Below are 21,027 nucleotides of genomic sequence, written 5' to 3'. Positions count from 1 at the left end.
AGCATGACGTCTTTGATCCATTGGTGAAAGGACACTTCGATTCGCTCCTCTTTCATCTATAACTGCTTCAAACAACAACGTGTATGCAGAAAAAGTAGGTACGATTGCCTGACTGGCTGTGTTGTATGTGTTGTGTTGTTTTGTCATTTTATGTTTACTGTTCTGTTGATGGCAGTAACCGTAGTGGATCCTCTCTCTCCTGTGGTTGAGAGGATCGTTTGCGCTGTATGTTGCACAAAGACCACATTTGACAATAAAGTTGACTTGACTTGAAACTTGGGTGGAATTGAATGGAACAGTCTTAAAATGGTTCAGGTCCTCCTTGGAGCACGAGTTACTGTACCTTCTGACCATTGGAGGTTTTGAATCTGATGGAATGGCCATGACATGTGGGGTCCCTCAAAGGTCGGTCCTAGCATCCCCTTTGTTCAATCTGTATATTTTACCTTTGTGTCAAATGCTTCAGATGTCATGTTTATGCAGATGACACACAGCTGCTATATCTAGCAATGTCCCCAAATGCACACAATTATTGCATTGTGTCACTCTCGAAAGCAAATTAACAACCGGGTGAACTAAAATTTCATTTAACTTAACCAAACCAAAACAGAGTTAAATGTTTCCGACAGTAAAGAAAAAAAAGATGTTACAAAAAAAACAAAACAAAACTGGAGTCACTGTATTTATAAAGCGAATACCAAGTCTCAAGTCTTTTTTTATTTCAAAATAAGACTGCACAATAAATGACTGACAAGAGAAGTCCCTTTTTTTTAGTTCAATAATGTTGATGTATTTTTACTGCCCCCTACTCCCCAAGGTGTTGTGCGACAATTATAAGTGGGGTGACAGTCAGCAAAACAGTATTGTTCATGCCATTTGTAATATAATAGCATTGTACTACCTGCTGATTTATTCTTCACACTCTTGCTTTTTATTGGACTAACTTTATTGTGTGGTGTTTTCAATGGAAGATTTGGATTGAAATGGCTCCCTCACACAGATTGTTGGCATGAGTGGCAGTCTAACACAGACACATTTTTGACACTATAATTCACATACAAACACAGTGATAGATTTGTGCAAAGGCAGGTTCACACAGCTCTCCAAACAGTGGTATATCATTAACATATAAATGTGCTACTATGTGAATGCATTCATTGTGTCCAGAGAGAATGTGGGTTCATTTCTGCAGATTTAATATGCATGTCAGATATATTGGGAGGTAGCCTTCACCATGTAAGCTGCACATCAATAAGAGGGACATTTCCAGCTTCTCCTAAATATAGCTTTCTGCCTTACATGAAACCTCCTTCTCTTTCTGTTCTTCACATGATTTAAACATAAACTACACACCATCTGCCATCACTCAAGGCAACTGACTTGTTGACCTGAATATTTGGTATGCCATGGGGCTTTCACACAGATGCGTCTCTGCTGTCATTCCTTTAATCTTTTACATTGCGTTGAAAGAGGCTCCTTTCGTTCGTACCAGGTAGATAATATTTTTAGACTGTCCTGGCACAAAAAGTAGGGATGACGTGGAAAGGAGACATTGTGCAAAGTGGTTACTCCTTGACATATACTCTCTCCACTGATAAGGAGAGTACCGGTACTGCTACTGTGTCATGCCTGTGACCAGTAGTGATAATGTCACACCTCTTCCACAAATCAATGTTTTTGGGATCATAAACAACAAATGTTTCATTTGTATTATTCTTCTCGGTTTCCTTAGGTGGAGTTTCTTAAATAATGTTGTTTTTATGATAGTAATTACAGTTAATTACAGTCAACTCACACTGGACAGTTTGTGTTGCTCACCAACCAAAGAACCAGATCACACTCATGCAGGTTTTCAAGGAGAGTTTAGAAACGTGCAGAGTGCTGCTCCACTTGAGCTGTAGAGGTATGTACAATGCCTTGCTCATGGGCACCTTGACAGGCGCCAGCAACGGGTATCTCTCCAACAACTATTCGTCATTTTTAAATTTTTTCTCAGCCAATCACAGTCTGTCAGCCACTTATATCTTCACACCCCTCTTAAGAATCTGAATCATAATCAAATGTATTGGCCAAGTACCGTATTTTCACGACTATAAGGCGCATTAAGTCTTAAATTTTTTCCAAAATCGACAGGATGCCTTATGATGCGGAGCGTCTTGTGTATGCGCTGAGTTCCAAAACCTGACTGACAGCCAATACGCTGTTTATATAGAGAAAAGACGGCATGCGGCAAAGAACTCGGCTAATCAGTGAAGGGTGGGCGTGTATATATACATATATATATAGAGAGAGAGAGAGAGAGACAGAGAGAGAGAAGACAGACATGAGAGAGGACAGGCATGTGGGGGAGAAGGCCGCCAATTAGTGAAGGGTGGGCGTGTAAGTGGACGCTAAAGGGTCGCCCCAAGCAGGTACCAACACCTGTATAGAGTGTGGCTATGTGCATTGTTGCAAAACAACTTCGGTTTTGGTTTCTAAGAACCCCCAAAAATAAATTCGACAAAGAGACACGCCTACGAAGCTCACTTCAAACTTCAAGCCATCGGTTATGCTTTTGGCATGCGTGCCCATCTCACAGCAGCGGTGAAAAACCAAGTCAAGCAAATGAACTCTGAGCTTGCCGTTATTCCCGGAGGCTTGACTAAAGAACTCCAACCGCTGGACATCGGCATCAACCGGGGGTTCAAAGTAAAGTTGCGACCGGGCGTTCAAAGTAAAGTTGCCAACGGCATGGGAACAATGGATGATCGATGGCAAACACAAAGAGTGAGAGGCAGCGCTGGGCGAGTTACGCCACAATTTGCGAAAGGAATGTGGCTGCTTGGACGAACGTGTCTGCTTGCACTTTTGCTCGAGTGTTTGGCAAAGCCGCCATCATTTCTGTGGAGCCACATGGCAATGAGAATGACTCTGACAACGGAGGGAACACAGCATTTTTGATGGATTACCGGTACTTGCACAATTGTTCAATTCTGATACAGAGGATGAGGACTTTGATGGATTTCTGGGTGATGATTGATCGAAAAACGTGAGTACATTTTACGATGGCTAAATAAAATACAACGGAACCCAGTTTTGCTTCTGTTGCCTTTTTAAAAACGTGTTTTTAGCTTGTATCTGTATGTCTTGGCATGCTACCGTGTGCTTCAAGCTAACGTGTTTTTAGCGTGCGCGCATGCATGCCGTATGTTTAAGCTGGCGTATGTTTTACCACTTTAAAACTGCGGCTAATAATACAGTGCGTTTTGTCTATGTGTAAAATACAGAAATAGCAACCATTAATGAGACTGCCCCCAACCATACTGTGCGCCGAATGGTCGTGAAAATACGGTATAAAAAAACACACAAAGAATGTACTTTCCCCATTACAACCTGCCAAGAGTAACATAAACAAAACAATAACCAACAGGGAGGGACACAACGGGCAGCCTAGCAGTTCACTATTAAGCGCCCTGTGATATTAGATGTGAAAAGAAAACAACAGGGAAGAAGAGGAGAAGAAAATGACAGACTCCAACCATTCTCCTTAGGTGGGAGCATGGTTTGAGCCCGGGAAAAAACCCTCAGCACATGTAGCATACATTTATAAGGCAAGAACAACAACATGTCTCAAATCTGTACAAGCAGTGAACGGTGAGGATGTAAGAGGGGAGTGGGAGATGCGTCACAAGCAGGTCGGCGAGCGGCTCAGCATGGGAGTGCTACAGCCAATCAGGTTGGAACGTGTGGGGCTGGAGAAAATAGGAATCCAACGAAGACGTTGACATTGCAAGACGTGTTATTGTCGTTTGTTTATGTCTGTGTGTCAAGCATTTGTGGCTAAAGTCTCGGGCTCTGTAAGGATGGGTAAAAGGGCAAATAGGAATGCCAGCGTCCAATCGAATGTTTTCCATCCAGGAGAAAGTCCAGACAGCTACTGTCTTGGGAACAGGCCATCCACAATCTCAGACAGTCTTTAAGGTTTTTTTTTAGCTTGTGAGCCCGAAATCATTCAATTTATTCCAGGCCGGGCCAACAACTTCTCATTCTTTTCCATTTTATAAAGCGACTCCAACACCACATCCACTTACAACTGGATTCCGTCAAGGTATGAGTCTGAGTGTTGATTACCTGCCTCACACTATAACGAAAGGCCTACAGCTTCCCTCCTAACGAAGCTGCTCCCGCCAGCTGAATTTTGCGATAGATCAAGAAACTGTCAAATTCAAACAGCAGGTGTTTGCAACAGGCAGAGATGGAAAACATGCAGGACAGCGGTCCTCCAGGACCAGATTTTCACACCTAAAATATACCGCTTTTACAACAGCTGCAGCTGTAACAGAGCGTTTTAAGTAACAGTTAAAACAAAATAATAATATAACAAAACGGAACACATAATGAAAAAAACATGGACAGTCATATAATCATAACCACTCCTGCATATGCCTTGTTGTTTGAAGCAGTTCTACATGATAGAAAAGAGAATCAAAATCTCCTTTTACCAGTGCATCAGAGACGCCACGCTCAAAACGTGCATGATGTCCCACACGTCGGCTCCAAGCAAGTTTGAAAATAAACACGAAGCTTTAGCATTTGTTGACGATAAAATTAATTGGTTCAATTTTAGATCAGCTTCAATTCCAAGCGGCGACTCGCAGTTCCAAATATGGATCGGTGCACCGCAGCGACGCTCCTCCTTCCCAGATTTAAAAGATGCGCTGACGTCCACACCGGTGCTAGCCATGTTCGATCCCAACAGGGAGAGCAAAGTCTCTGCAGACGCGTCGTTATACGGGTTGGGAGGCGTTCTTCTCCAGAAGTGGGAGGAACAATGGAGGCCAATGGCCTACATGTCACGGTCGCGCACACCTACGGAGCAGAGACTGTACAAGTATATAGTATATGCACAAGTGGAGAAAGAGGTTCTGGCCCATGAACTGGGCCTGTGAGAGGTTTCACAACTTTCTCATCGGGAAACATTTCCTGATGGTCGGTCGGTCCGTCGGTGAAAGCCCCTGTTATCGAGGAATGCTGGCCCCAGGACAAGGCGACGGCTCCTGGTGCTTGTGTCTCAGATGACTGTGGAGGCCGAGTGTTCCCCGAAAGCCCCGCCCGCAGGATTGACAGAAGTGGGTTGGAGAGCCATGGCGGTTGCTTGGCCCTCTCCTTCCTCCGCGCTCGCCGGTCCTCCTCCGCAGTGACACGTCGAGTCTCCAGGACCCGGACCCCGTCCCGCACAGCCCCTCACGCCAGGCCGCCCGATCCGCGGCCAGGTCAGCCCACTGAGCCGGGGGAATCCGGCACCGCTGAAGATGACCCTTTAGCTGGTCTTTAAATCGTCTTTTCGGACCACCACGGGGACGGGTGCCCTCCAGCAACTCCACGTAGAGGAGCTGCTTCGGGACACGGTCGTCGCTCACCTGCTGCACGTGGCCGGCCCACCGCAGTTGGGCCAGGGTGATCATGGCCTCGATACTCGTGAGGCCAGCCCGGGTGAGAATCTCATTATAAGTCATTCTCTCCTCCCAGGAAACGTTGAGGAGAGATCGGAGAAGTGGAACCTCTCGAGCCTCTTGATGGTGCTCTGATAGAGGGTCCAACATTCGGCACCATAGAGAAGGGTCGGGAGGACGACAGACTTAATACACCATGATCTTCGTGTTGGTGGAAATGGCGTGATTCCTGAAGACCCGACGACCGAGGCATCCAAAGGCTGTGTGGGCTGCATGAATACGGTAAGTGAGGTCCTCCTTGAGGCCGGCGTCCTCCTGGATAATGCTGCCCAGGGAAGGGAACGCCGAGACCTGCTTGATGGATTCGTTGTCTATGGTGATTTGTAGTGGACGATGGTTCAGGTGGAGGGTCTTTGTCTTTTGAGTGTTGATAAAGAGGCCAAAAGGGCCTATGCGCTGCGGCGAAGCCATCCGCAATGAATTGGAGACCGCAGCATTGTCATCTGGGTACTGGAGTTCGCTGACGGTCGTGACCATGGTCCAACCATGGGGTTGAAGAGCGCCCCTTCAGTTTGGTAGCGTAGAGTGATTCCGTGCTCCTGGACAGGGGTGACGTGGTGGATGAGCGCGGCGATGTAGAGACAGAACAACATCGGCGCCACCGTGCAGCCCTGTTTGACTCCGGTCCGAACCGGGAATGGGGGAGTCATTTCGCCCTGAGTGAGGATGCAACCCTTCATGCCGTCGTGAAACATCCGGGATATGAATTTGGGGGGCAGCCTTGACGTTCCAGCACTTTCCAGAGTGCTGCTCGGGGCACAGAATAAAACGCTTTGGCCAGATCATAAAAGATGGCGTGGAACTCCCTCCGCTGCCCCGGCACTTCTCCAGGAGCTGTCTAGCGCAGAACACCATGTCCGCGGTTCCCCTTCCTGGACGGAAGTCCGCCTGGGACTCCGGAAGAACCCGCTCAGCGATAGAGGTGAGTCGGTCGGCCAGTATACGACAGATGAGTTTTCCAGCAGTTGACAGTTGGGAAATTCCACGATAGTTTCCACAGTCGAGTTTGTCGCCCTTCTTGAATATCGTGACGATGACAGAGTCCTCCAGTTCCCCAGGCACCGTCTCCTCAACCCAGCATTGAAGGATGAAGGTGTGGAGGCGGGTGAGGAGATGTGCACCCCCAGCTTGTAAAAGTTCTACGGGGATGTCGTAGACTCCAGCAGCTTCGTTCTTCTTCATCCTCTTCAGGCCTCCGGAGGTCTCCCGGAGAGTCGGCAGCTCCGTCATCCAGTGTTGCACGGGGAGCTGGGAGACAGGATCGAGGAAGCCGTCTATTGCGCATGTCGGATGGTTCAGGAGCTCCATGAAATGCTCCTTCCATGGCTGGTGAGTATCCTCCTTTTCCTGCAGGATTGTGCCATCCTTTACCTTCACAGCCACTGGAGGACTGTGAGCCGGACCGCTAATCTTCCTCGTTGCTTCGAAGAAGGATCTGGTATCGTGACGGTCAGCGAAACTCTGCATTTGGTGGGCAAAGTTGACCCACCATTGATTTTTGGATCCTCCGGATCTCTCTCTGTTCTTCACTCTTGGCCGCCCGGTAGGCTTCTTCAAGTCTCTTGGAGGAAACGCAGTTCTGCCATGCAATGCGAACCTCTCTCTTTCTTGAAATCAGTGGCTCAATTTCTTCCAGGTTTTCGGCAAACCAATCGGGATTTCTCCTCTTCTGGACACCGAGGACCTCTTCCGCGGATTTGGTGAGCGCAGTTTTCAAGTGCTCCCAGTCTGAGTGGACAGTGGCAGGAAGGGTCCGAGGTTGAGTGTCCAGTTTGTCCGCGATGGACGTCTGGTACTGTTCGAGGATTTCGGTTTTCCTCAGCAGCCCAACATTGAAACGTCTCCTCTTGGGGATCTTCTTCCTTCTTTTCGCAGACACGATCTTCAGCCTAAGTCTTGAGGCTACCAGCCTGTGATCGAACCATCCGTCATCCATGGAGCGGATGGCCCTCGTGACCATGATGTCCTATCGGTCGCAGATTCTGGTAAGGACGTAATCGATCAGGTGCCAGTGGCCGGATCTCGGATGTTGCCAGGTCTTGTGTTTGTTGGCCATCCGAAACAGTGTGTTGGTTATGACCATCTCCGTCTCTGCGCAGAGACCAAGGAGTAGTTCTCCATTTTCGTTGCAGTTGCCAACGCCTTCCTTCCCCAGAATCCCTGCCCAAAGCTGATGGTCCCGGCTCACCTGCGCGTTGAAATCCCCCAGAACCAAGACCTTATCACGGGGGTTGACGTGGAGGATCCGGGCACGCCGCACGGCATAGAAGGACTCCTTCGCCTCCTCCAAGGCGTCCAGGGTAGGTGCGTAGGTGCTGATGATGACAAGGGATTGGGATTGACACAGAGGTAGGGTGATGGAAGTAAGTCTCTCAGAAGTTCTTACGGGGATGATGTTGTGATCCCTAACCAGACGTGACTTAACGCAGAACCCTATACCATGAATTCTTCTCTCCTCCACAGCTCGTCCGCTCCAGAAGAAGGTGTACCCGTGCCGAGGCTCCTCGATCTGCCCGGCACTAGTGAGACGGGTCTCGGAGAGGGCCACAATGTCCAGGCCAAGCTTCTGAATCTCAAGGGCGATGAGGGCAGTCCTGCGCTCCGGTCTCTTTGCTCTTGCATTGTCCATCAGGGTTCGTACATTCCAAGCGCCGATTTCCAGGAAAGCAGTCCGGTTATTGTATTTGTTTTTGTTTCGCCCGCAAAAAGGATGAATCTGCTGTAGGCGGGTCTCCAGCCGATCGGTGGCGGTGATGGGCGTGTTTAGGCCGCCTTTTATTGGCCCTTCCTCGGATTGAGGGGAGCAGCGCTACGACGAGAGAGTCCTGCTCCACCACCGTGGTCGCTGCCTCTCCCCTGCACCATCACCAGTTCGCAAGGGGAGCGACCATCGTGCCACGGCCGCCGACGTGTGGTTGTGAAGCTAGGGACGTGGGCCCTCAGCTGAGCCTGTCCCCGACGCCCCGCGCCATCGCTGCCGGACTTCTTGATGTTGAGGTGATCGGGAGAGGGGGGAAACGGGTTCAGGGGGAAGAAGGGGGGGGGGAGAGGGGTGGTGGGAGAGTCGCCATCCTGGAGGCTATGTAGCGTGACGGAGGGGGACGGGTCGCAACACCGCCCCCACGGCAGCGCGGTGGCTGACAGTGGTGTGTCAGGGGTTCTGCAGCACCCGAGGTTGGACCGTGGGTGCGCCGGGCCCGGTATTTTATTTTGAAGGGTGGGCATTCCTTCATAACCCATGGGGATGGTCGGCTTGGAGTTCCGGGCCGCCACCTTGCTCGGCGCTTAACGCCAGGACTGCGTTGGATTTGTATACCGCCGGACGTGGTACCGCGGGATTTTGCTGACCCAACTCCACTTCGCACCAACTCTCCAGTGATGGAAAGTCCCGTCAATTCGGCGTGGAGTCTCCCTTACGGACTTCACTGCGATCCACTAGGAATTGGCGACGGTTTGATCCGCACCTTTGAGCCTAGGGATCGCAGATCCTTTGCGAATTTCTTGATGGAGACGGAGCACAAGCCTCTCCTGGGGTCCCAAGCCCTGGATGCCTTACCTCCGCGGATCCAATGCTTCAGAATGTGACTCATGCGCTAGTCTTACTCCATCTCTCATGTCCCAGAAAAATGCTTGTGGACAGCCGACACACTCTCTCGAGCTCCCGTGGAGAGGGAGGAGACACCAGCCGACAAAAAGTTCTTTGAAGATACGAACATCTACGCGGATATGGTGATGGAGAACCGACCGGCGACCACCGAATACCTACAAAAGCTGAGAGAGCAGCTGTGGAGGGACAGTGTGTGCGCACGTGTGATGCAGCTGTGCACAGAAGGTTGGCCCGAACACGGTCCAAATGAACCGGCACTCAGGCTGTACAGAGCAGAGCAGCCGTTCCTTACGTCCATGACGCAATCTTACTGAAGGGACAGAGACTCGTCATACCTTCAACCATGAGAAACAATGTCCTCGTCAAACTGCACGAAGCTCATCAAGGCGTGGTAAAGTTTAGACAGCGAGCGCGGCAGTCGGTATCGTGGCTCGGGCTGAGCCAACAGCCCTTCTTCCTCCTGCGGTTTTGGTACAGTCGATGAGGCTCTGCTTGTAAGGTTGTTTGAAAAAAAAAAGAAAAAAAAGGGTGGTGAATGGTTAGATGTGCTTGTACGTGTTGTTTTGTTCACTCTACAATGCTTATAGCCAGTTGCAGAGCATATGTGTTTGGGAGTCAATTGTTGAAAATTAGTATAATATTTGTTTTTGTGCATGTGATCCTTTGACACAGGCTGAGATACGAGCAGACCTCTGAACTACGAGGCAGAATAATCCTCAAGGTCTGTTGAATCATGGGCAGTCTACCCAATGATTCTAGAAAGGGGAGATAATGTGGTGTAATCGTGTACAACATGACTACAGAGTCGCGGGGCGACTACGTCATGGTGTGCGTCGAGAGCGGGAGACGAGAGAGTGACTAGAGGGAGAATACACGCATCGGGAAAGAAATAAACGTTATCCACGTTAACGCGACAGCTGGACTCACTCACGTGTGCCTCATTTGATAACACGACACAGTTGTCCATATGTTAGTATGGCCATATAAGTGGCAAGAAATTATTGCATCTGCTTCTTCAGACAGTTGCCACACAACATTTCCTGTTCGAAACCTCCACTCACACAGTTACACAGTCACTCATTAAGTACATTGTATTCAATTACAGTCAACCTAGGTACCGTTCTATATACACGTGGAGTTTAAGTACGTACAGGACACCACCGCCCTCAACAGTTTTAAAGACTCAACTCTCTATCTGCCTGATAGGGACTAGTATGGCTCGGGGCTTAAAAACGGCTTTCAAGACCACTCCGTCTTTAAAGACCCGGCGCGCAAACACTCATTCAATGCTTTGAAAGAGTTCCTTCTTAAAAACAGCTTTAAAGGCCATTCAGTCTTTAAAGACCCAGCGCGAAAACACTCATTCAACCTTTGAAAGAGTTCCTTACCTACCAAGAGTAGTCCTCTCTCCTCTGGATTCGCGTGAACCCTCAGCCCCTCGGCGAGGAGCCGAAACCCAGTCCCTGAAAGGGTGTTTCAGCCGTGGCCACGGTCCTCCTAGCCGTCTACTCATCCTCTGGAGGCATCAGGTATATTGCGATCCCGGACGAGTCCCCAAAAATGTCAGGTTCATCAATTTGGCACTTAGGAATAAAACACAAAGAGGAGACAGGAGACTCAATTCTGGTACCAGGAGGGAAAGAGGAAAAGGGTTAGGTTTCAGTTCTCTGCACGTCACCCTAACGATCTCCCCGCTGCCCCCCCCTCCCCCCCATTTATTGGGAAATCTGCGACATAGTTATGTCCAACCTAAAGGGTGGGGGCTGTTGAAGACACACAGAACTTGTTTGACTATTTGTGTGTATGAGAGTGTGGATTACGTACATGTGTGCAATTGTTCCAAAAACATCACATTGCAGCTGGTGTTGATGGCTCCATCCACTGTCCAACCGTGCTTCTGTTTAGTCTTAATACTTATCTCTTCCCAACCACGTCCTCGGAAAAGGTGGTTGCGTCCCTCAACGGCCACACAGTGCACTAAGCATTCTTGATTAGAAATGTGAGTATAAAATGATCAAAAGCATATCTTTGTTAAAAGCTTAAGCGTTTTTTATTGCAGGCATAATTAATTAATGATTGCAGGCATAAGTGTTCTTCATTGCAAGCATAATCAATTTATCATTAATAATATGCAAATGTATGATAACTAAAAACAATCAACCTAACAGATGCTGATGGAGGCGGGGCAGGGAGTGGTTGTTGTGGACACGGTAGGATCCTTTCACCGTCCTCTGCTCCCCCCAGGTCCTCCGCGTGTTCGTTTGAATTCGGGCTAAGGTGAGATGCGAAATCAGAGGCTTGAAATGGAGAAGTTCTTGCAAGAAGCTTTATCTGAACGTTCAGGGCACAAGTGTGACACAAGAAATTTTGGTCAAGGCACAAATGCGCAAAGGCAACATCTCTAGACAAGTCTTATATATCCTAAGCAGGGCGTAACTCCTAATGGATATCACCCTTTCGGTTTCTGGATGACCGCTCTCATGTTCTCGGCCTTTTACCATTTCTTAATGGAATCTTCAAATACTTTTGTTTTCGAAAGACATCAAACAGCGGCAGTGCTTTTGATGTTGCAACATTTTAGCTTTTCTTCGAAGCCGTCTTAATGCTAGCTTCCATAACTGAAAAAAACCCATAATTGTTAGCAGGGGCTTCACTTTTGGTTGGACCAAGGCTGCAAGCGCGAAACCGCAAGCCAGCCAAGAGATGCACTTACAGCGTTATATGGTCCATGTCTGCAAAAGGTGTTAACTTTATTTTCTGTTGCTAAGGCAGTTCAAGTCAAGGTCATATCATAATTTTCAAGTGGAGGTCACATTTCAAGGTTCAGAGCAAGGTCACACTATCGTCAAAGTCTGTCTGTCTGCAATGAGTAGTTTAAGCTAAACATGCAAATAGATAAATGATGGCTTCAATACCCATCCCTGTTTTTCTCCTTATTCAAGTAAATGAACTTTGTTGTTTCACTATTACGTTATTTTTATGAATGAGAGAAAACAATAGATGAAACTCGGGTCCGATCCCTCTTTATCAGTTGATAGTTTTGCTTTTACAGGGTAAGACATGCCGTATCTAGCTCTCTATCGATCTCTTTTGTTTGACCAACAATCAATTGTACCTCAATAAATAAATAATACATTGTATTAGGGCGGCCCGGTAGTCCAGTGGTTAGCACGTCGGCTTCACAGTGCAGAGGTACCGGGTTCGGTTCCAGCTCCGGCCTTCCTGTGTGGAGTTTGCATGTTCTCCCCGGGCCTGCGTGGGTTTTCTCCGGGTGCTCCGGTTTCCTCCCACATTCCAAAAACATGCGTGGCAGGCTGACTGAACACTCTAAATTGTTCCTAGGTTTGAGTGTGAGCATGGATGGTTGTTTGTCTCTGTGTGCCCTGTGATTGGCTGGCAACCGATTCAGGGTGTCCCCCGCCTACTGCCCGGAGACAGCTGGGATCGGCTCCAGCACCCCCCACGACCCTAGTTAGGATCAAGCGGTTCGGAAGATGAATGAATGAATGAATACATTGTATTATTGGTAACAGGAAAAAATATTTGCACTGTAAACTTCTCATCCAATGTGTGTAAATTAATTTGAGTATGTTGGTAATTAGATTTATGGTGTATAGTTTGGGAACATTTATTTATTGGAGCAAATATCAGCTCCAATGTTTACATTTTTAAGAATACATCAGACATTATCCATCCAGCCATCTTTTCTCGAAGACACTTATCCTGACAAGGGTTGTGAGCGTGATGGAGCCTATCCCAGCTGTGTTCGGGCAGTAGGCGGGGGATACCCTGAACTGATTGTCAGCCAATCGCAGGGCACACATAGACAAACAACCATTGGCGCTCTCAATCACACCTTGGGACCATGAAGAGTGTATTTCCCTGTCATGCATGTTTTTGGAATGTGGGAAGAAACCGGAGAGGATACAAATTCCCCACACTCCATCAAAAGTGCAGAGAAGAGGTGAATGATGACGTTTAAATTAACAGGCACACATGATACAATGACTGAAAACAAAATATGTGAATCCTACACCAGTACTTCTGCACTCCAAGTATTCATGCACAGGGTGACTCCCGAACTTGCTAACTAACTTCAAGCTGACTACAAACAGCGGTAACACCCGCAAAGTCACGTGAGGTTTCCAGTGTTATAAGGCAACTAAACGTTGAATGAACCAGTGAATTCATCCGCACATACCGAGGTCTCGTTTGTAATCTTGTGATCTTACTTGGAACTGACACAAGTTCCGAATCGGGGCTTCATTTGGCACGCCTGTTTTTGATTGAGACACGCTTCATTTGGCCCATCGCTAATTTGTTGATGACTCATTAAATGTCAGTGTGCTCGACACTCCTCCATGCAAGACACTACAACATTACCACATGAATCCCCTTCGCCTTCCGCTTCCAACCATCAGTTCTGCCATTTCACTTTGCCTGTTCCTGTGGCTGCATGCCCTGCCTTCTTCCTCTGACCCTGAGTTCTGCTTCTGTTTCCCCCTGCTTTTGAGCCATTCTGCTGCAAAGACAACACATTGTGAGTTCTCTGTTCTGCTGTCTGTGAATTATGAATAAAGACAACAGTTGCGTATGTGTGCGTCTCCCTGACATGCTGGCTGTGGAGTTGAGAGCATTTAATGACTTTGGCCTGAGACAAGTTCCCAATCTTCAAAGTCTCACTCTCTCGACTGTGAAGTGAGCTGCTCTGCGCCATGACTTTGAAGTGGCCTATCACCGTTGATACGGAAGTCATTATTAAAGTAATATCCAACCAACTATGTGCTTCACCACTCTCGACCCCGATCAAACCTGCTGCTCGATGCTGCTGTTCACATAGCAAGATACACACAATAACGTTGCACACCCGTGGCTAGAATTACAGCAGATTTTTTTTCTTACAGGCTTAAGTGCCTCCATAACAGCAATATTGACATTCATAACCTCGCCATGTAACCTCCATCCACCCATCCATTTTCTGATCCGCTTTATCCTCACAAGGGTCGCGGGGGTGCTTGGAGCCTATCCCAGCCATCCTCGGGCAGTAGGCAGGGGACACCCTGAACTGGTTACCAGCCAATCGCAGACAAACAATCCATGTAACCTGTTAGGTGTACATATTTAAAAACTAAAAGAGTGATGTTTAAATAAACATCAACATTTGGAATGTTCATTTTAGCTATGTAAAGCACTTTGAGGCTGTCATAATCATGCTTTGTTGGTGTCCAGCAGGTGGCAGAGGCGTTCACGGTTTTCCTGCTGCACACCTGTCTGGCATCACAATTATTGGGGCTATTTAAGGACCTCATGGACGCACGTCATGCTGTTGGATAATTTCGCCTTGCTCAAGTCATTGTTCATGTGCATTTCGTCGAGACGCTCTCCTATTACTCCTGTTCCATTTTTGGCTCTTGTCTTGATTTATGTTTTCTCAGTTTTTTTGTCTCTTGGCTTTACTTATGTTCTTTGTTATTCAAGTAAGTAGTTATTGGGGTGTTTTCGGGTATCCATGTTTTGTTCTCCACGCGGTTTGGCCTTTCTTGTACTTTTGTCACAAGTGATTTTTTTTTGTTCGTTTTTTGTTTTTTTGCTTTGTGGAATCGCTTTTTATCTTCTTCGCATTATTCCCAGCTTGTTGTCCATATATATATATATATATATATATATAAGGACCAACACACTTCTTTCCCAAACCTCTCCCACCTCGCAAAGGAGTTCCTTTGTACGCCAGCCTCATCCGTCCCTTGTGAGCGTGTGTTCTCCACAGCAGGAGAAATCGCTTGTAAAAGACGCAACACGCTGAATTTTAAAACATTGGAGCATCTTATTTTTCTCAATAAAAATTTGTGAAATAAAAGCCCACAAGCATCCTCATTCAAATGATCTTCACATTATTTGAACACATTGAATGTTGCAAAATGAATGCATGGATGTGAATGATATTGTACACTTCATCATCAAATCGATGAATGACCTTATGAAAATGTTTTGGAACAGTTGTAGATGCAAAACCGTGCTGGCAGCTACATAATAGATAATAAAAGAAAAATATCCCAAACCATAGGGATCCTCCCAAAAACTAAGGATGTGCTGAATAAGAGATCCTTGTACACATACTTTTATTACTTCCATATTTGACCTATTGTGTGGGAATATGGGGAAATGCCAGTAAAACACTGTTTTAAAACTACAATACAAAGCAATCGGAACAATCACTGGTTCCAAATGGACGGAACCCACAAATCCACTGTTTATCAAATTAAACAATGAAATCTCATGACCTGATTGACTTCAAAATCGCCCAATTAATGTACAAAGCACACAATAATAACCTTTCCCAAAAGATCCAGAAGCTTTTTAAAATTTGAGAAAGTTGTCATAATTTAGGGGGTACTAATCTATACAAAAAAATCCACAAAAAAATCACACAAAGGAGTGTATCTGTAATAGGTGTAAATCTGTGGAATGATTCTGAAACGGACCAGTAAAATGAGGAACTCTCTTGCTGAGATTAAAAATGAATTCGAGAGTAGTACAAGACAACTACACAAATCAGAATTAAGCTGATAAATTCGATACACTCATGAAATATAGCAATACATCAGAAATACATTGATGAGATTATTTAATATATTAATGAAATGTAGCATCCATTATGAATATGAGAAAATCGACATATACATGTGCTCTAAAGAGTATGTACTGTATATACAAACCTAATGTTGTAAAAATGTATTAGTACAGCATACACAAGGGTAAAAGCATTTGTTGATATTTAGACTTTCTTTCCTATTTAGAAAAATGATCAATTCATATATAAGAAGGGGTAGGACTCGGGGTAGGATTTTTGCTTCTTTCTACTCCTTTGAACACATATTTGTGATGATGACTATTTTCTTTTCCTTTTTTTATATCTTACCTTCACCTTTTGCCAATTTATTACCGAATTGTATATTTTATATGTTCAATATACAAAACAATTTATCAGTCAGTTCAGTCTGTTAAGTGGGTTGGCTGCAGGGATCTTGAAGGTCCAGCAGGTGGCAGTGGTCAGTGACACAGTATCAGCACAGTATCAACACAGTGTGTCAGTGTGTCGACACGCCTCATGAGGCCTCATGGACCCATCACTACTATATATATATATATATATATATATATATATATATATATATATATATATATATATATATATATATATATACAGTAAATATATACTTTTTTTTTCAAGCGGCCCCCAGGTAAATTGAGTATGAGATCCCCACTTTATGGCAAGACACCACACTGAGATGTATGCAGAAAATATTAAGTGCATTGTCATCACTAAGAATCATTTTAACACCTGTAATGTTTGTATTTATACTGACTTAGACTCTTTGTGAAATAAAGGAAGTTGGAATCTCAGCTTACGTACTCACTGATTGACACAAGGGGCTGTTATGCAGATAATTATTGAATCTCTACCAAAGCTTTAATGGCAACAAAGCTGGAATAGATAAACTATAACTAACAGCCCACACGAACAAGCCCCTGTGACTGATTTGTTCATGTAAAGTCATGGCATGAATTTTAAGGGGTTCGTTGTTCCCTATCTCAAGCCCAGCAATATTCTTTTTCTCATGGAATGGGGTGACAGCCACAAATGAATATAACAGAGAATCAGACAGTGTTTGTCTTTTGTTGAAATGAAAGGCTCACAGAACAAGGGTACTCTCCTTTATTATTTCTACAATAGCGAGACAGAGTGCCTTCATCCTGGTAGAACAATGTAGTCTTTCATGTGATGTGCAGGAGAGATGCTGCTTTTCATGCTTCTCGATGTAATGAGGCAGCATTTACCTTGCAAATAGGTTACAGAGGCATTCCTGTCCTTGAGGGCTTCTGCTTTCGATTCCCCAACACATCCAATGATTTTCCGTGTGCGTGTGTACGTGCGTGCATGTGTGTCTGCACTCCCTTGGGTAATTGCCTGTCTATCAGTTTTTGTGTGCAGAACCTCTTCCAAGTTGCCTCTTGACCCCATTCTTAAAGCAAGAGACCATATGTTGATTGGACTTGAGAAGTGAGTGACAGAACACCGTTGGGCTACTATTTGTGCCTTCATTTTGCTTTCAACGACAAAATGCGGACCCTTCTAAAACCAGCACAGATCTTTTAAATAAACAATGAGATAATCTGCCTCATATGTGACACACTCTGGCTAAAGAGTTTGCATATCCCATGGATGAGTTTTGAGTTATGTTTTAATTAGTCCAACAAGCTGCACAAAATGTGTATTGAAGATAATAAAGATGGAGTCTGACTGAAAAGAGAGGAAAATTGAATAGATTATTGCTAAAATCGTGATCTAATCTGTTATCAAAATGCAACAAGTGTTTTTCAATGATATCAACTGTTGGGAGAGTTCGCAGCAATTCTATGTGGCCTCTCAGTGAAAATCGGGCCAATAAGGTTGCAGATGCACCGAATGAGATGAGTGCACTGAACTGGACACACATGATGAGATACCTCAGATGCTGGCGTCAAATTTTCTCCTGATGAGGTTTTACCAACCATCTGTGTTTTTGAGAGCAAAGGCCAAGGGGAAGAAAATGAAAAGAACAATTTAACTGTCGCTGTGGATGTAACTGCTGCTGCAAATGTTGCCCCCAGTGATTAAGTGTTTGATGAGATTAGGATTACCGTTATTTTGGTGACACTGAAAGAGCTGCGGCTGCAGCAGACTTTGTGGATGAAGATAGAACTGCAGAGCTCCAACCAGGGTGGTCATCGGGAATTTGGGAAAACCATGTTCCTGCATGTAAAGGGCCGGTCGTGTGCATCACCACCCTTAACCCAAAATGTTATTTCAACTGCAGCAAAGCATCGAGGGAATGCCACTTCTGAATGGAGTGCCCTGACATTTGTATGTTAAAAATAGTAATATATCCCACAATCCCGCCAGTAAAGTGGTATGCTTACTTACAATTCTGATCCCAATATTTGAATTTTTATCAGAAATGAAGATTGGCTACCCAGTCAGCAACATTGGTCTGGCCCAGCTCTGGGGCAGACACGCTACGTACACTCGGCCTACATACCTCAATGAATGATGGTCCTGCAGTGGCCCACATCTGGCATCCATGATGTGGCCCGCATTAGGCTCAGATCTGAGCCACATTGTATAAACATATCTGGCCCCATTTCGGCCCTACGCTGGGCCAGAACAGGTTCCTGATGTCAGCCTGAATTGAACCTTAACTCAGCCACATCTTTCATGAGCCATATTTGACCCACATTTTTTTTTAAAGTCTCAAAAACGACAGTTATAAAAATGTTTATTGTCATAATTTGTGAACCTCACATATAACTGCACATATACTGGAAAAATGCACTTTTCTTTATTTAACAGTAAACACAAAGTCCAAATTGGGATGCAGCTTGCTTTTGAAGGGCATTTATCTATCCATCAAATTGTTGTGCTCTCCATGCCCTCTTTTCTTCTCAGGCTCTCCTTCCTGTCACCATCCCGATCAGGAGGCAGATGCAGCCATCTTTTGACATCGATTTCCTGGTCTGAGGCCCAAGATGTTAGGCTGTAAGGTCTCACAGCAGCTGTAAGAACTGTAAGAAAACAAACATGGACAGTGCGTTAGGAAAAAAAAACATTTGTACATGTCATGACTAATGAATGATCAGTAAAAATAACCCTTGAAATTTCTTAAACTAGTGGGGCGAAATATTTGCCACCAAAAACTAAACGCGAATAACTTTTGAATAGTTTATACCGAGTTTGAAAATCATGAATTGAAGTTAAGTGGCTCGGATAATGGATAGATTTGTATATTTTACTCTGAATCATATTGAATAACTGAATCTGAATTGGACAATTTGAATTTGAAGTGTAGATTTTTTTTTCTTTGAAACTCAATTTGATCCTCACTGAAAATTAAATTCTGTTTATTTTCATATTCAGTCTTACAAATACAAAACGTTTCATTTGAACATCAGATTTTGTTTTTGAATTGAGGAAATAAGTTTTAAATTCACTTTTTGGTCAAGTATGAAGTATCCGGTTAGTATCGCAGCAAACTGAAGGAAAATTTATTTCATTGTATTTCAGTGCAGACTTTTAAATAGTTTATACCGAGTTTGAATTTCACGAATTGAAGTTAAGTGGCTCGGATAATGGATGGATTTGTATACTGTACTCTGAATCATATTGAATAACTGAATCTTGAATTGGACAATTTGAATTTGAAAGGAAAGATTTTGTTTTTCTTTGAAACGCAACTTGAGCCTCACTGAAAACTAAATTCTGTTTATTTTCATATTCAGTCTTACAAATACATAACTTTTCATTTGAATGTCAGAGTTTGTTTTTGAATTGCGGTAATAAGTTTTAAATTACCTTTATGGTCAAGTATGAAGTATCCGGTTTGTTTCGCAGCAAACAATCAAAATGAATTTCATTGTATTTCAGTGCAGAGAGGGTTCTTTTTTGACAGCACCTCTGACTGTTCAATCACCTACATTTTCACTAAACTCATATGCACACGGAAACTGTGATGCAGCAAGTTCAGGCCCAGCCTTCTTCTCCCCGTTCTTCTTCTTCTTAATTGGCGGGTGGTAGCTAACGTTTGCGGTGCATCACCACCTACTGTATCGGAGTGTAGCAATACTTGACGGAGAAAAGGAGAGTGCAGTTGTGCTTTAATTTTGATCCTACACGAGCGAGCCACCGAACGACGGCGAACGGCGAGAGAGAGCGACGGCAAACAACGAGGGAGAGCACCAGCTGGCGAGCTGCCGAGCGACGACAAGTCGGCGGGAGACGGCGCCGGCTGGCGAGCTGCCGGTCGTCAGCGAGGGAGAGCACCAGCTTGCGAGCCACCGAGCAACGGCGAACGGCGAGAGAGAGCACGAACCAACTTGCTCAACGGTGGAAGCCAAACGACCTACTGCTCGCCAAACGATCTGCTGCATGCTAAACCTGCTGCTCGCCAAACCACCGGCTGCTAGCCAAACCACCCGCCGCTAGCCAGACCACCCACTGCTAGCTAAACCACCTGCTGCTAGCCAAAACACCAGTCGACCTACACCATACTCTCCACATGGCTCCTCTTGCCTCTCCGTCCGGCTGCAGCAGCTGCATCCGCCTTGCCGAGAAGATTGCTGAACTGGAGCAGAGAATCTCCACACTTCACCATATCCGAGATGCTGAGCTGCAGATGGACACAATCATCTTCAGTTCTGGAGAACCAGAGTCTCCATCTTTCACCGACACAGCTGCTGCCACCAAACCTGCTTCTCCCACAGTTGACAAGGCCACTACTCTAAATCCCGCACCTGAAGACTCCCTGCTACTCGCCTATCCAGATGACACCTGGGTACGACTGGGTGCCAAGCCCAAACCAGCTCCAACCCCCACGAGCCTGTGTCAGAAAATTCTGTCCACCCTTTCTCCTCCATTGCTCACCGCCGTTTTATCCCTCAGTTCACTCCGGCCCCGCAGCGCACTGTCCCTCATCTGCTCCCACGCACTTCCCCCTCCACTTCACCGCCACAGACTGAACCTGCGTCAGGATCCACTCTCCCTTCACCCACCCCTGCCTGTCCACTTCACCCCCTTTTTCCTCCGACCACCCTGATTGTTGGTGACTCCATAACCCGAAACCTCAGATTCTTCAACGCAACAACACACTGCTTCCCATCATCCTTGCAAAACTCCCCAGCCTGATTCATCCACTCCCACCATCTGTCCATCGAATTATTGTACACGTTGGCTGCGTTGATGCATCCCGACGGCAGTCAGAAATCACCAAAGGTCACTTCAACAAACTTCTTCAGTTCCTTAACTCGACCATCATTAGCAGCCCACTCTCTCTGCACCGTGGCATGGGCATTTTCAGACGCATTCGAAGCCTCCACACCAGGCTGCAAACTGCC

Source organism: Hippocampus zosterae, chromosome 1 (assembly GCF_025434085.1).
Source record: "Hippocampus zosterae strain Florida chromosome 1, ASM2543408v3, whole genome shotgun sequence".
NCBI lineage: Eukaryota > Metazoa > Chordata > Actinopteri > Syngnathiformes > Syngnathidae > Hippocampus > Hippocampus zosterae.
The sequence above is the reverse complement of the archived record's forward strand: the minus strand, read 5'-3'. Positions refer to the sequence as shown.